The 15,044-nt window shown below is 46.9% G+C and overlaps 1 long non-coding RNA gene across 1 annotated transcript; it reads right to left on the bottom strand.

The window, feature by feature from the left end:
• Positions 1 to 3,823: 3,823 nt before the first annotated feature.
• LOC140002542 (uncharacterized) lies at positions 3,824 to 5,368 on the bottom strand. Its single transcript, XR_011809352.1, has 3 exons — positions 5,211 to 5,368; positions 4,640 to 4,736; positions 3,824 to 4,143 (listed from the first exon to the last, which is right to left on the bottom strand). It is a non-coding gene; the product is annotated as an uncharacterized lncRNA (long non-coding RNA).
• Between the last annotated feature and the right edge of the window lie 9,676 nt (positions 5,369 to 15,044).

Genomic DNA, 15,044 nt, shown 5'->3' with positions numbered 1-15,044 from the left:
GAGATGGCTGGTTTATTCACAGGGAAGATCTTTACATCAAATTGCATCTTATACACTTGAAAGATCAGCGCAACACCAACAGGAAAGATGTGCTTGAACAAAGCACAGCGTACGTAAGCCTTGCCTTGAGTACATGGGACTCCTCTGTTGGAGCTGGCAGAAAGGAAGAGAAAACTTTGCCTCGATAAAGGCGTACATACATGTAATGTGTGGCCCTGAAGAAATTAAGGCATTTTCAAGGAGGACTGAGGACCTACTATGTGAGGGGGCTGAGGGCGCTCAGGAGAGCTCAGTCTGTGGTTGGTGCTGCCAGGATAGGTGTGGGACACAGCTGCGGGCGAGGTGCTGGCAGCGGGTGCTTACAGCAGATTTTTATGGCTCGGTCTATTTAACCAAGTAAATAGAAGGCTGAAATGAGATGTCTGCTTTTCCCACTCACGAGTGGGTGAACAGCCAGGAGAGAGATTGTAACTAAAAGGAACGTCAGTGCTAGGAGAGGATGTTACTGACAGACAACAAATAAGTTCAGGTTGGAAACTGGGAGAACGTCGCAACAATGGACATGAGGGATTTGCAGCTGGGAAGATCACAGTTCTGGCCTGTGCTACAGGAGCCTATAACTTATTTTACATTAGAAATAGTAATGGATTAATACTGGAGTACTAGATGAAACACCGGAGTGAAGAAACAAAACCCAGGATACACACATGGAAGATGCAAAACCTAACACAAGGCCAAAGTGTTCATAAATTTCAAGGAAGGCAGCTATGTATTGGCAGTAGTCTGGCTCAGGAAAGATAAAAAATAATACAAAACAAACAAACAAACAAAAAACTAGGAAGCAAACACCTGAATTTGTGTCACCTGAATCAGAGAGAAACAAATGTAAGATCTTTTTGAGAGCTTTGCCTTCCCCAGGCCTGTTAGACATCTTTGTGGCCATGAGTCCTTACACATTCCCCAGCACCTTCATGCTATCCAGACAGGGGATGCCCAGACAGAGGCACCTGGCCACCATTCAGAGTTATTTCCAGCCTGCGCCCCCTTTATTTTCATTGCCTGGCTGTATTTTAGCTGTGGGGCTCATTTGTGCTTGCCGAAGAGGAAGACCACAGCCTGGGACATTTTTCACCTCTCCCTCTGGAAGAGCTGGGTTTGGAGCTCTGGCACTGGAAATGCCCTGTCTCCTTTCCTTGCAGCATTTAAGAGAAATTTAAGAGAAAGGATTCTCACTTACGGCCTGTATATCTACCTTGCTTCAACACTTTTTTCTTATTTTATTTTATTTTTTTTCCCCAAGCAGTCTGGTGCTAGCTCATGCCTCCCCCTTTCTTCACATTAGAATAAACCTTGTTAGGGAAAGTACTAGGCTCAGGGTTTTAGTTCAGCTCATATGCAAGGTTAACAGGCAATTTGTAGCAATTTCTGTAAAGCCTAAAACAATTTCTAGCAAAAAATATAGATTTTCATATTATTTCCCACCATTAAATAACAGATGAAGGAACCATTCTAACCAAAGGATGCTCCATCAGATAGGGAAGGAGACCCTACCTATTTAACTGTGATAACATGCTATGAAGAATGTATTTTTGGAGATTGGTGAGGCAAAAACAGTATTAAGAAATGAGCAGAAACTGGGATGTGATTGTGGATGATTCACACCCCCTTAATGCTTATCAGGGTGGCCATCCAGCTGGATAATAACAATATCTCATGGTATTTGCTCATATAGGTAAAACTTGTGCTTTCGGTGCTTCAATTATCTGAGACTCCTGGGTTTCTTTTCAGAGTAAGTTTTCTCCCTGGACATTAAATGGAAGCTTGAAGAATTTCTCCTGCAAAATAAAACAAGCTCCTTCTGGTCTATCTACAAGTCTAACGCCTGCTGGAGGGCTGGGCCGGTGACCTGCCTCGGGCAGAGCAGAGGAGGAGCCACCCCATGCAGGCGCTTCCCAGAGAGGCTGCATCACCGCTGCCCAGAGATCTCTGTAATGTTTCTGGAGGCAACTGAATGACTTTTTCGCCCAGGACAGGATTGCAGAGGGATGCAGGCGAGTACAGGTGCAGGCAGGTGGCTGATGCCTGCTTGTGCTGATGAAGACGAAGGTGGAAACACTCAAAGAGGACAACAAGCTTGTCTCCAGCTGGTCAGCAGTCACCAGACCTTTTTTACTCAGAACAGTTTCTTTTTCCTGACAGCTCTTGCACTTCCTGGATATTCCTCATTTTTCATCTAATGCACTCTACTTCACATTAAGTATGTTTCCATGATTGCTTCCAAACAAAACTTTTTAAACAACAAACAAACAAAACCACAGATGCATTGGCAAACAGCGTGCATGAGTGAATTCTTCCAGGCACAGCTAAGACATTTATATTCAGGGAAGGTATGTGCATTCTATGTGGTAAGGTGCGGTAGCAAGGTATTATTATCATATATTATCATTAATACATATATAATATTCATTTTGAAAGCTAGCTAATTTTAACAATAGGTATAAGTGATGGGGAAACTTTCCTGAGCCGAGCCTGTGGTGTCACAGGCTCCTGAGTGTGCCAGGTCATAAGGGCATAAGCACAGAGTGAAGCCTGGGCACAGCCACCCCTCCTGCTGCCTGCCCAGGAGTGATGGGGAACCTGGGGACTGCCCCAGGCAGCAGGACAGGGGGACAAGCACAGCCTGTGTGTGCAGGGAGATGCTGCTCACAGAGTGCATGTGATGCAGAGCAATGGACAGAGTTGTCCAGACTGGGAGTGTTGGTTCTGCGGCCAAGATCTGCTGGGCATAACCCCTTGCTTTTGCTTTCTTTGTGAGTGCACGTAGAGTGCTCAGTTCCTGACTTGAATCATCCTTTGTCAGTTTTGCTTACTACCTCGGCTAGCAGGTACTGCTACTGCCCACGATTCTTGATCTTAATTTGGTAAGGGCGGCTATTTCTAGTCATATATGCCTAACTATTAAAATCAGAAGCAGATGTTAGAAGAGCAGTGTTTATGCATCAGGGCTAATAAAGGGCAGGACTTAATCAACCATTTCTAATATGTTTAGAGTCCTTTGATATAAAGAGCATTTTCCTTTATAACATGGATATTTACAACTTCACTGTAAGAACATTTGAGTTTGTATCAATGCATAGTTTTCAGCTTGAAAAGCCGAAGGCCAAAACTAACATCTAAGGCTTACAGAAGGAAAAGGTTATTCAAGTGCAAATTAGCAATTATGCAATTTTAAAAGCAATAGAGTCAGGTAGAACAAGCTCACTGGAGAATTTATTTCCACATTGCAAAGGAAATAACACCCAATATTTAGTAGAGAAATGTTATTATAAACTTGGAACACTACCAGCCTGTATTTGAGTTCTTATATTACTACATTAAGGAAGATTTTGGTCGCCTTTATTTTTATGAGGGCTTTGTTGACCACATTAAGGTTTCCTGCACTGTTGTGCAAATATAAGGGTGCCAGAGCCCTAAGAGGTTTAGTTAATCAAGACTTTTTCTTGCTGGCATAAATAGTTGAATTCAGGGTAAGATGATACATGCAGTAGTTTACATTTTACCAGAAATGGTAATAGCACTCTTTGTTCCTGGGAATAGAAATTGATCTTGAATTTGAGCATAAAGCTACTAATGCGTATTAGGCTGGAACGTGTGCAGGCCAATGTCCAGGGCTGTTTGACACAGAGGAACACATAAGCTCAACTAATAGCAACATTAATAACAATGATAGAGCAGAAGTAGTACACATGGTAATGAGCACATATCTACCCAGTACCATGTGGGTTAAATAAACATATACCATTGAAGAAAATTAGTAAGCAGATGAGCTAGGACATGGAACAACACACTTAAGGCGAGGGGGCCCAACAGACCTGAAAAACATGTCCTAGGGAAAAGAGCTGTGCTCGCTTGGTATTTCCCAGCATGGCAAGGGAGTAATAGCAGATCTGGCACGTAAAAGAGCTCAGCTTCATTCAGTAAGAGATGGTAGCTTGGCTTTTCTGGGTTTCTAGCAGGAAATACGAGAGCTCCAGCATTGTTTGCTGAGGGAATGAACCTACCTATGAATGCCTGCTCCTTCGCTCTGGATCTGATATTCAGCATCTACTTGTCCTTTTCCAAAGTTTCAGCAAACTGTAGTTCCTGTTCAAGATTGAACAAAACACCAAACAAAATTTTAGGAATGTATTTGCACTTCGAATGAACTGCCTGAATTTTAGTTTATCATATGTTTTGCTTTCAAAAAAGGGCCATTAATTACTGGTATAAGGCAATTGCACTGTAGGCTTTATTCTAGAAAATCCAGGCCTTTAAATTTAGATCTTTTACATTAAGTGCAAGACTCTGGACCTTCCTTACAAAATACCATGACAGCACATTCACTTACAGCAACTACTTGTCATAGAGCACTGTAGAAAGACCTAAATCTGATCCAAAATACTTTCTTCCGGAGTTATCAACTACAAGGGTGGCCAACAGTGCTTAGACAGGGCAAAATGCATTTGAACAGTCAAGAGTAGGGCTGTTTTGCCTGAGTTTTCCCTCACAATGGTGTTACCCAGCAATGATCTGGCCATCCTAAAATATCTAGATCACAACAGGAAAATCGGGAGGACAACCAGAAAAAGATATCACTCACCCAAAGAGCTGTAACAGCATCTGCATATACCAGGAGCACGTTCAACTCAGAAGTGGGCAGATATAAGTGAGCATCTGGAGAAGCAACAGGCCCAAACCTTCAAAGAAGGAAACAGGCCAAGCACATTGATAAATGCCTCTCTTTGAGTCAAGTGCCGTTCCAGCAACACCAGGAGCTGCGATGGCAATGCCCTGAAAGCTAGAGAGAGTGTCCATGCAATTCATGGCCCTGCCGCACACTGGTGCACCCAGGCCAAGCTTTCCATGCAGCCCAAGAGCTGTCCTGGCCTCCACGTCTGACCACCTGAAGGCTGTTCACAAGAGAAACCTGTCTGTGGCTGCAACCAGTCCTACCCACTGCCTGTGCCCCGCAGGGTGAGGCAGGATCACCACAAGCAATGGGACACGGCTTGCAAAGCATCAGCAGGGGCCTGCACGTCATGGCGCCTTGCGTCACCCCCACACCAGGCGCATGCACATTCATATATATACACACAAGTGTACCTGCATTATACACAGTTCAGATTCACAGTGGTAAAATAAGCTTGAAATGGAAAATGTGTGTCTGAAACCTTTGAAATGGATCGTTTCCTTCTAAACACAAGCAGGGAGGCCAGACAGGAGAGGGAGGCAGGCCTGTGCCCCACAGGAATACCACAGCAGTGGGCTGCAGGATGGCGTCGTGCTTGATCCCCTGCCTCCATGCGTCCAGCACAAGGTCACACATACAACAGTTCCCTAGCTTCATCTCTAATCACTGAAGCAAAATATTTCTTTATCCAGTTAAAAGGTTTTAGTAATCATTCACTGGCAGCTTTACTAGGGTCCAAATAGTGAGGGAAATTGCTCTTAATAAAAACTATAAAGCTTTTTACCTGACATCTTTATAACTAGTGTTGGCAAATGTAATATTATTTAGCCTCTTCGACCTCATCACCAAAATGGGCCAGAAAGCAAGCAGTATAATTTGTCTGAGGATTTTGCAGTCATAGGCCTCATGATGTGTTTAAAAGCATCAAGTCAGTAAGTCTGTCAGCAATTCCCCTGCTCCCAACGTGCCTTTAGCCACACCGTTTGTCCCAGGTTTTTTCTTTCCCTCCTCTGGCAGCGCAGCCACCTGGGTAGCCCGTTAATCCACACAAAAGATCCACCGTGGAGCAGGTTCTCACCGTGCCCCACCTGAGGGCAGGCAGGCCGCTGCTTTCACACAGGACGTGCTGGCTTTGGGGGAAAGCTATCATGTGCCATCTCGTGACCCTTCGAGGCTCCCTGGCTGGCCGGGCAGTGGGAGATGCAGTGCCCCTTTTCTGCCAGAGCTTTCCAGAGTCTGGGACAAATGCGTCAAGGAAAGCTATTTTAATCAATTCCAATCCCCTTTCTGGATGATGGCCAGGCCACTACTCCGCACACTCAGCATTACGCACTTAAGATCGATTTTTGTTCTTTTCCTCTTTCCATGGGCTCGTACATTAATTTCCCTCTCACCAACTGACTTCACAGCTGTGTCTGTAAATCACTGTAGAAGCAGTGTGCTCAATGTGAATAGAGTTTGAGGAAGCGTCTCCAAATTTAGTAGAAACCAAGCAACATGCCTCCAGACATGAAGGCTCCGCATCCTTGTGCAATGCAGAAAGCCCGCAGCAAGGTGTGCAGTACCTATGGCAGCTGCTCTTGCCCCTCACAAGGAGCCAGTGTGCTACTTTCATGTGGGTGTGCTTAGGGATGGTACATTTCAGGAAATTCCTCCTCTAGTTGATGCAGTTGCTGCCATCATTCACTGTGTCTTTGCCGACAGTTGCGTGGCTCTTGGCTTTCAAGTCAAGGGACTTGAAAACTTGTGCTGAGATTACCGTGACTGTCACCCTTCTGGGTTCAGGAAAGGCTGCAGAGGACACACAGCCCTTGTACAATATAAAATGTTGCTGGTATGCACAGAGACACTTCTGCTACTCACCTGTCCAAGCCAAAGCCCCTCTTCTAAGGAACTTCCTTACACTTTGCTTTGTGATGCCCTTGCTTCCTATTCCCCATCCTTGGTAAAAGTCAAAACCTGGTTAGGCTGATGACCCTTGCTGTTGACAACCTAGTCAGAATTAATGTGTTGGAAATGGCCCATTGCACATAATAAAATAAAAATAAAATAAAATAAAATAAAATAAAATAAAATAAAATAAAATAAAATAAAATAAAATAAAATAAAATAAAATAAAATAAAATAAAATAAAATAAAATAAAATAAAATAAAATAAAAAGCACTCCATAGCTCGAAGGCTTTACAGAAAATAAATGGGATGCAGGAGCATTCTTCACCATCCTCTTAAGCCTGCCATCTGTGCAGACTAAAAATAAAGCAGCAGCTTAAGAAGAAGGTTGATAAAATGCATCCGAGAAATGCTCTGGCATAGCTGTGCAGGCTCTTGGCATGCTTGTGCTGGGCTAACCCTGCACAATGCCTGGGCCTGAAGGCAGCATAGTGAAGGAAGCACTCATAAGGGATGGAGGAAGCGCAGCACACAGGGTACAATAAAAGGTATCTCGCTTCTATGGGAGCTTCCCCATCTCCTACATAACCACCTTTCAAGCCATGGTCTTCTCTCCTTGTTGTCACTAGTAATTATTGCAGAAATAGACAAAGAAAATACTATAAAATAATATAGAACATTTATATATAGAAACAATTCATTGAGTGTTCTTACTACGTGCTTAACCATAATTAATTTAGAAGAATGACATTCAGAAGTGTAAAAACATTGATCGATCAGGCAATGAATAAAATCAGTGCTACTGCTGCCTTCCATCAGCTGAAGACCAGGCATGCTGAGGAGTGACAACTGCATTGCGCCGAGGTGTTCTGGTTTAACCCGGCCGGCAGCTAAACACCACGCAGCCGTTCGCTCACCCTCCCCCCTCCCTCTCTGGGACGGGGGAGAGAAATGGAAAGTGAAGCCCGTGAGTTGAGATAAAGACAGTTTAATAAGACAGGAAAATAATAATAACAAAATAATAATAAAAATAATAACAATAATAATACAATGATGATAATAGGAAAGTAATAATAGTATGTACAAACAAGTGATGCACAATGCAATTGCTCACCACCCGCTGACCGATGCCCAGCCTAACCCCGAGCAGTCCCGGCCCCTTCCCCCCCAGCTAGCCACCCCTATATATTGTTTAGCATGACGTCAGATGGTATGGAATACCCCTTTGGCTAGTTTGGGTCACCTGTCCTGGGTCTGTCCCCTCCCAGCTCTTACTGCACCCCCAGCCTGCCCGTTGGCAGGACAGAGCAAAAGGCTGAGATGTCCTTGGCTTAGTATAAGCACTGCTCTGCAACAATTAAAGCATCGGGGTGTTATCAGCACTCTTCTCATCCTAAGCCAAAACACAGCATTCCACCAGCTACTAGGAAGAAAATTAATTCTGTGCTAACTGAAACCAGGACATCTATCCACCCCTTATTCCATACCATTTATGTCATGCTCAGGTTACACTCTTTTCCATACATTCTAATTAGTCACCTATAGTAATCATGGTAGTGATAACATACAGTATAATATACTATTTAACATGGTACAATTCAGTTCATGGGCTATTCTCACCCAGTATTAAATCTCCTTGAGGTACACACCGGACCTCTCCGTTCTTTTGCATCACCCACCAAGTGTATCCAGGTCCCTGAGCGAAAACAATTCCACGAATAGGTTTGCCTTTTCCTGAGGCAGGAGTAGCCCAGACTGTTTTACCCAGCATATTTTTTACATGCACTACAGGAACTTTATCCCCATCTACAGTACGTAACAGGTTTGATTGGGCAGGTCCAGCTCGGTTGGTAGATCCCCTAGTATTGACTAACCAAGTGGCCTTTGCTAAATGCGTATCCCAGTTTTTGAACGTCCCAGCGCCCATTGCTTTCAAGGTAGTCTTTAACAGGCCATTGTATCGTTCAACTTTCCCAGAGGCTGGTGCATGATAGGGGATGTGATACACCCATTCAATACCATGTTCTTTGGCCCAAGTGTCTATAAGGTTGTTTCGGAAGTGAGTCCCATTGTCTGATTCTATTCTTTCTGGGGTGCCATGTCGCCATAGGACTTGCTTTTCAAGGCCCAGGATGGTGTTCCGGGCGGTGGCATGAGGCACAGGATATGTTTCCAGCCATCCGGTGGTTGCTTCCACCATTGTAAGTACGTGGCGCTTGCCATTGCGAGTTTGAGGGAGTGTGATGTAATCAATCTGCCAGGCCTCTCCATATTTATATTTCAGCCATCGTCCTCCATACCAAAGAGGCTTTGACCGTTTGGCTTGCTTGATTGCAGCACATGTTTCACAGTCATGAATAACCTGTGCTATAGCATCCATGGTCAAGTCCACCCCTCGATCACGAGCCCATCTGTATGTTGCATCTCTACCTTGATGGCCTGAGGTGTCATGGGCCCATCGGGCTATAAATAATTCACCTTTATGCTGCCAATCCAAGTCCACCTGAGCTACTTCAATCTTAGCAGCCTGATCCACCTGCTGGTTGTTTTGATGTTCTTCAGTAGCCCGATTTTTGGGCACATGAGCATCTACGTGGCGTACTTTCACAGCCAGGTTCTCTACCCGAGCAGCAATATCTTGCCACAATGCAGCAGCCCAGATGGGTTTGCCCCTACGCTGCCAGTTGTTTTGCTTCCATTGCTGTAACCATCCCCACAGGGCATTTGCTACCATCCATGAATCGGTGTAGAGATAGAGAACTGGCCATTTTTCTCGTTCAGCAATGTCTAAAGCCAGCTGAATGGCTTTCACTTCTGCAAACTGACTCGATTCACCTTCTCCCTCAGCAGCTTCTGCAACTCGTCGCGTAGGACTCCATACAGCAGCCTTCCATCTCCGATGCTTCCCCACAATACGACAGGACCCATCAGTGAACAGGGCATATTTCTTTTCATTCTCTGGCAACTGGTTGTACAGTGGGGCTTCTTCAGCACGACCCACCTCCTCCTCTGATGATATCCCAAAGTATTTGCCTTCTGGCCAGTCCATGATCACTTCCAATATTCCTGGGCGACTGGGGTTTCCTATTCGAGCCCGCTGAGTAATCAATGCAACCCACTTGCTCCATGTAGCATCAGTTGCATGATGCGTAGAGGGGACCCTTCCCTTGAACATCCAGCCTAGTACCGGCAATCGGGGTGCTAGGAGGAGCTGCGCTTCAGTACCGACCACCTCCGAAGCAGATCGAACTCCTTCATATGCTGCCAATATCTCCTTTTCAGTTGGAGTATAGCGGGCCTCAGATCCTCTGTATCCCCGACTCCAAAACCCCAGGGGCCGACCTCGAGTTTCCCCAGGTTCTTTCTGCCAGAGGCTCCAGGTGGGGCCGTTCTCCCCGGCTGCAGTGTAGAGCACATTCTTTACATCTGGTCCTGTTCGAACTGGCCCAAGGGCTACTGCATGGACTATTTCCTGCTTGATTTGTTCAAAGGCTTGTCGTTGTTCAGGGCCCCATTCAAACTCATTCTTCTTACGGGTTACTTGGTAGAGCGGGTTTACAATCAGACTGTAATTTGGGATGTGCATTCTCCAAAACCCCACAACACCTAGGAAAGTCTGTGTTTCTTTTTTGTTAGTTGGTGGAGACATAGCTGTTATTTTGTTGATCACATCCATTGGGATTTGACGACGTCCATCTTGCCATTTTATTCCTAAAAACTGGATCTCTCGTGCAGGTCCTTTGACTTTATTCTGTTTTATGGCAAAACCGGCTTTCAGAAGGATTTGGACTATTTTCTTCCCTTTCTCGAAAACTTCCTCTGCTGTGTCACCCCACACAATAATGTCATCGATGTACTGCAGGTGTTCAGGAGCTTCCCCCTGCTCTAGCGCAGACTGGATCAGCCCATGGCAAATGGTAGGGCTGTGTTTCCACCCCTGGGGCAGCCTATTCCAAGTATATTGGACTCCCCTCCAAGTGAAGGCAAATTGTGGCCTGCACTCTGCTGCTAGAGGGATGGAGAAAAATGCATTAGCGATATCAATTGTGGCGTACCACTTGGCTGCCCTCGATTCAAGTTCATACTGAAGTTCCAGCATGTCCGGCACTGCAGCACTCAGTGGTGGCGTGACTTCGTTCAGGCCACGATAGTCCACTGTTAGTCTCCACTCGCCATTAGACTTTCGCACTGGCCATATGGGGCTATTGAAAGGTGAATGGGTCTTGCTGATCACTCCTTGGCTCTCCAATTGACGAATTAGCTTATGGATGGGAATCAGGGAGTCTCGGTTAGTGCGATATTGCCGCCGGTGCACAGTTGTGGTAGCGATTGGCACTTGCTGTTCTTCGACCCTCAGCAACCCCACAACAGAGGGGTCCTCTGAGAGACCAGGCAAGGTAGATAATTGTTTAATGCCCTCTGTCTCTAAGGCAGCTATACCAAAAGCCCACCGGAACCCTTTTGGGTCCTTGCAATATCCTCTTCTAAGATAGTCTATGCCAAGGATACATGGAGCATCCGGGCCAGTCACAATGCGGTGCTTTTCCCACTCATTCCCAGTCAGACTTACTTCAGCCTCCAATACAGTCAACTGCTGAGATCCTCCTGTCACTCCACAAATATAGATGGGCTCTGGTCCTTTATAGCTCGATGGCATTATAGTACATTGTGCACCGGTGTCTACTAAAGCCTTATACTTCTGTGCGCGTGATGTGCCAGGCCATCGAATCCACACAGTCCAATAAACTCGATTGTCCCTTTCCTCCCCCTGGCTGGAGGCAGGGCCCCCCTAATCCTGGTCAGAATCTTCTTCGTTTCTGTGTTTGAAGGATTGTCTGCTGGAAGTTGGAGCAGCAAACTTTTCGGAGAATCCTTTTTTCCTGATTGTTTTCTTTTGCAACTCACGTACCCGTGCCTCTAGGGTCGCGGTAGATTTTCCATCCCATTTTCTCATGTCCTCTCCATGGTCTCGTAAGTAAAACCACAGGGTGGCACGGGGTGAGTACCCACTATATCGTCTTCCTTGTGTGGATGAACGCCTACCCCTGATAGCTGAGACACTGCTTTGTACAGGTGCGGAGGAGAATAATCTCTCTTCAAGTTGGTGAAACTTTTCAGAAAGTTTCTCCCAGGTGTTCTCTTTCGGTCGTTGGACACTGGTTGGTTCAGGTTGGGGGGAAGATAGATTCTCTTTAAGTTGGTGGACCTCTTCAGACAGTTTCTCCACAGCTGAGACGCAGGCCTGTAAGGAAGAGGAGAGACTTTCTTCGTACTGCCGGAGTTGTTTAGCCGCTTCATCCACTGTGGGTTCCTCATCCTCTTTCCAGGCCATTACTGCCAATGAGCTGGCATATGATGATGGTGCACTCCGTACAAACTTCCGCCACATGGGTCGTGTACACTTGACTTCATCTGGATCTTTGGATGTTTGTGTCTGGTCTGGATCCTCATAAATCACTTCCCGTACGGCTAATTCCCTCAGGTACTGGATTCCCTTCTCCATAGTGGTCCACTTGCCTGGTACACATAAAATATCTTCCTTGAAGGGATACCTTTCCCTCACAGCTGAGAGGAGACGCCTCCAGAGGCTGGTGGGTCGTGCTCCATCTGCAATTGCTTTGTCAATGCCGGCGTCTCGAGCAAGGGATCCCAACCGTCTGGCTTCCCTGCCGTCTAATTCCACACAATTGGCTCCAGAGTCCCAGCACCGGAGCAGCCAGGTGACAAGCTGCTCACCTATACAGCGACCAAAATCTTTTCGCACATCTCGTAGCTCGCGCTCGTTTAGGCTTCGCGTAGTTACTGTTGCTCTTTCGGCATCCTCATCTTCCTCCTCCTGAATCCTTGATGGCCCAGCGTCGTCATCATCTTCGTCATCTCTATACTTAGTTTTGGCAGAAGCCTTACCTGGATTGGCAGAAGACTCTCTGTGTTCTAAACGACTTGAATTTCTGTACCATATTTTCACCTTCTCTACAGGGGCAGCTTGCACTGCTACTGCTCGTTTCTCTGACTTTGTTACAGGGTCTGCCACAGGGATTGGAATACCCTCTGCAGGGTCAACTTGCACTGCTACAGCTCGTTTCTCTGACACGGCCACAGGAGCTGGAGCGGCTGCAGGAGCTGGAGCAGTTGCAGGAACCGGAGCTGTAGCGGCTACAGGAGCTGGAGCTAGAGCTGGAGCAGTTGCAGGAGCTGGGACTGGAGCAGCAGTAGGAGCTGGAGCTGGAGCGGCTGCAGGAGCTGGAGCTGGAGCTGGAGCAGTTGCAGGAGCTGGGACTGGAGCAGCAGTAGGAGCTGGAGCTGGAGCGGCTACAGGAGCTGGAGCTGGAGCTGGAGCAGTTGCAGGAACTGGGACTGGAGTAGCGGCCGGAGCTGAAACTGGAGCGACTGCAGGAACTGGGACTGGAGCGGCTGCAGGAGCTGGAGCTGGAGCGGCTGCAGGAGCTGGAGCTGGAGCGGCTGCAGGAGCTGGAGCTGGAGCGGCTGCAGGAACTGGAGCTGGAGCGGCTGCAGGAGCTGGGACTGGAGCGGCTGCAGGAGCTGGGACTGGAGCGGCTGCAGGAGCTGGAACTGGAGCGGCTGCAGGAGCTGGGACTGGAGCGGCTGCAGGAGCTGGGACTGGGGCGGCTGCAGGAACCGGATCTGGAGCGGCTGCAGGAGCTGGGACTGGAGCGGCTGCAGGAGCTGGAGCTGGGGCGGCTGCAGGAGCTGGAGCTGGGGCGGCTGCAGGAACCGGAGCTGGGGCGGCTGCAGGAACCGGATCTGGGGCGGCTGCAGGAACCGGATCTGGAGCGGCTGCCGAGTCCACCGTAGGGGTCACAGTGGCCGTTGGATCTGTCACAGGGCTTGGAGTGGCCGCAGGGTCTGTCACTAAGTTGATAGCAGTATCAATGGCAGCTCGATAGGCATGAGCCAGGCCCCAGCACGTTACAATGATTTGTGTTACTTTAGAACTGCCAGAATCATGACACCTTTTTTTCAAGCATTCTGCCAGTTTTTGAGGATTTTGCCATTGTTCAGGGGTGAATTTCCAACACACTGGGGGTGCCAACTGCTCTAGATGCCTGCCCATATCCGCCCATACTCCCTGCCACCCACAACTATCCTGCCCCCGGGCAGATCTCCAGAAGAGCTTCCCAAGTAGTTGTTTAACTTTAAGCAGAACCTGAAGTGCATTCATGAGGCAGAACAACAAGACTATGGTACTCTGAGTATTCCAGAAATATTCAATATCTTGGAGAGCTATTGTGACAAGCTCAGGGGATAAGAGGGTGGTGAAGGAGGAAGGCAGAGTGACCCAGGAGGATACAGGGGTGGTGAAGGAGAAAGGGAGAGTAAGCAAGTAAGGAAAAATATCCTCCCCTTTCCCCTCCACAGATTGACTCCTTAATGGAAAAAAACAATAGGTATAATTGCTAATAGTTTCCAAGATACAGTTTCCAAAGTACAGAGTCGACGATGTTACTGAATACAAATAACAAGTTAGAGTCATGACCACATATTTCATCGTCTCATAAGCCATTGCTACAACACACAGCACCATAATGATCTGAAACCAGGGCCCGGAGAGGATAAACAACACGACAGAGAGTAAATACGGAAAATAATGTACTATAATACTCAATTTGGAAAACAGGCGCAGCAAAGTTGAGATTAAAGCAATCAGCATTATGACAAGTGACTATTAAGCAGGTCTAATCCTTACACCAATTTTAGTTTAACACACTCTGGTCAGATCTGCCGTTATCTCAACCTTTCGGGCCCCACGTTGGGCGCCAAAAAAGGCTGTTCTGGTTTAACCCGGCCGGCAGCTAAACACCACGCAGCCGTTCGCTCACCCTCCCCCCTCCCTCTCTGGGACGGGGGAGAGAAATGGAAAGTGAAGCCCGTGAGTTGAGATAAAGACAGTTTAATAAGACAGGAAAATAATAATAACAAAATAATAATAAAAATAATAACAATAATAATACAATGATGATAATAGGAAAGTAATAATAGTATGTACAAACAAGTGATGCACAATGCAATTGCTCACCACCCGCTGACCGATGCCCAGCCTAACCCCGAGCAGTCCCGGCCCCTTCCCCCCCAGCTAGCCACCCCTATATATTGTTTAGCATGACGTCAGATGGTATGGAATACCCCTTTGGCTAGTTTGGGTCACCTGTCCTGGGTCTGTCCCCTCCCAGCTCTTACTGCACCCCCAGCCTGCCCGTTGGCAGGACAGAGCAAAAGGCTGAGATGTCCTTGGCTTAGTATAAGCACTGCTCTGCAACAATTAAAGCATCGGGGTGTTATCAGCACTCTTCTCATCCTAAGCCAAAACACAGCATTCCACCAGCTACTAGGAAGAAAATTAATTCTGTGCTAACTGAAACCAGGACACGAGGTGTGATGGATTCAAGGTGTCAGGAAAGCAAA

This window comes from Anas platyrhynchos, chromosome 5 (assembly GCF_047663525.1).
Source record: "Anas platyrhynchos isolate ZD024472 breed Pekin duck chromosome 5, IASCAAS_PekinDuck_T2T, whole genome shotgun sequence".
Taxonomy (NCBI): Eukaryota; Metazoa; Chordata; class Aves; order Anseriformes; family Anatidae; genus Anas; species Anas platyrhynchos.
This window is presented reverse-complemented; position numbering and strand designations above follow the sequence as displayed.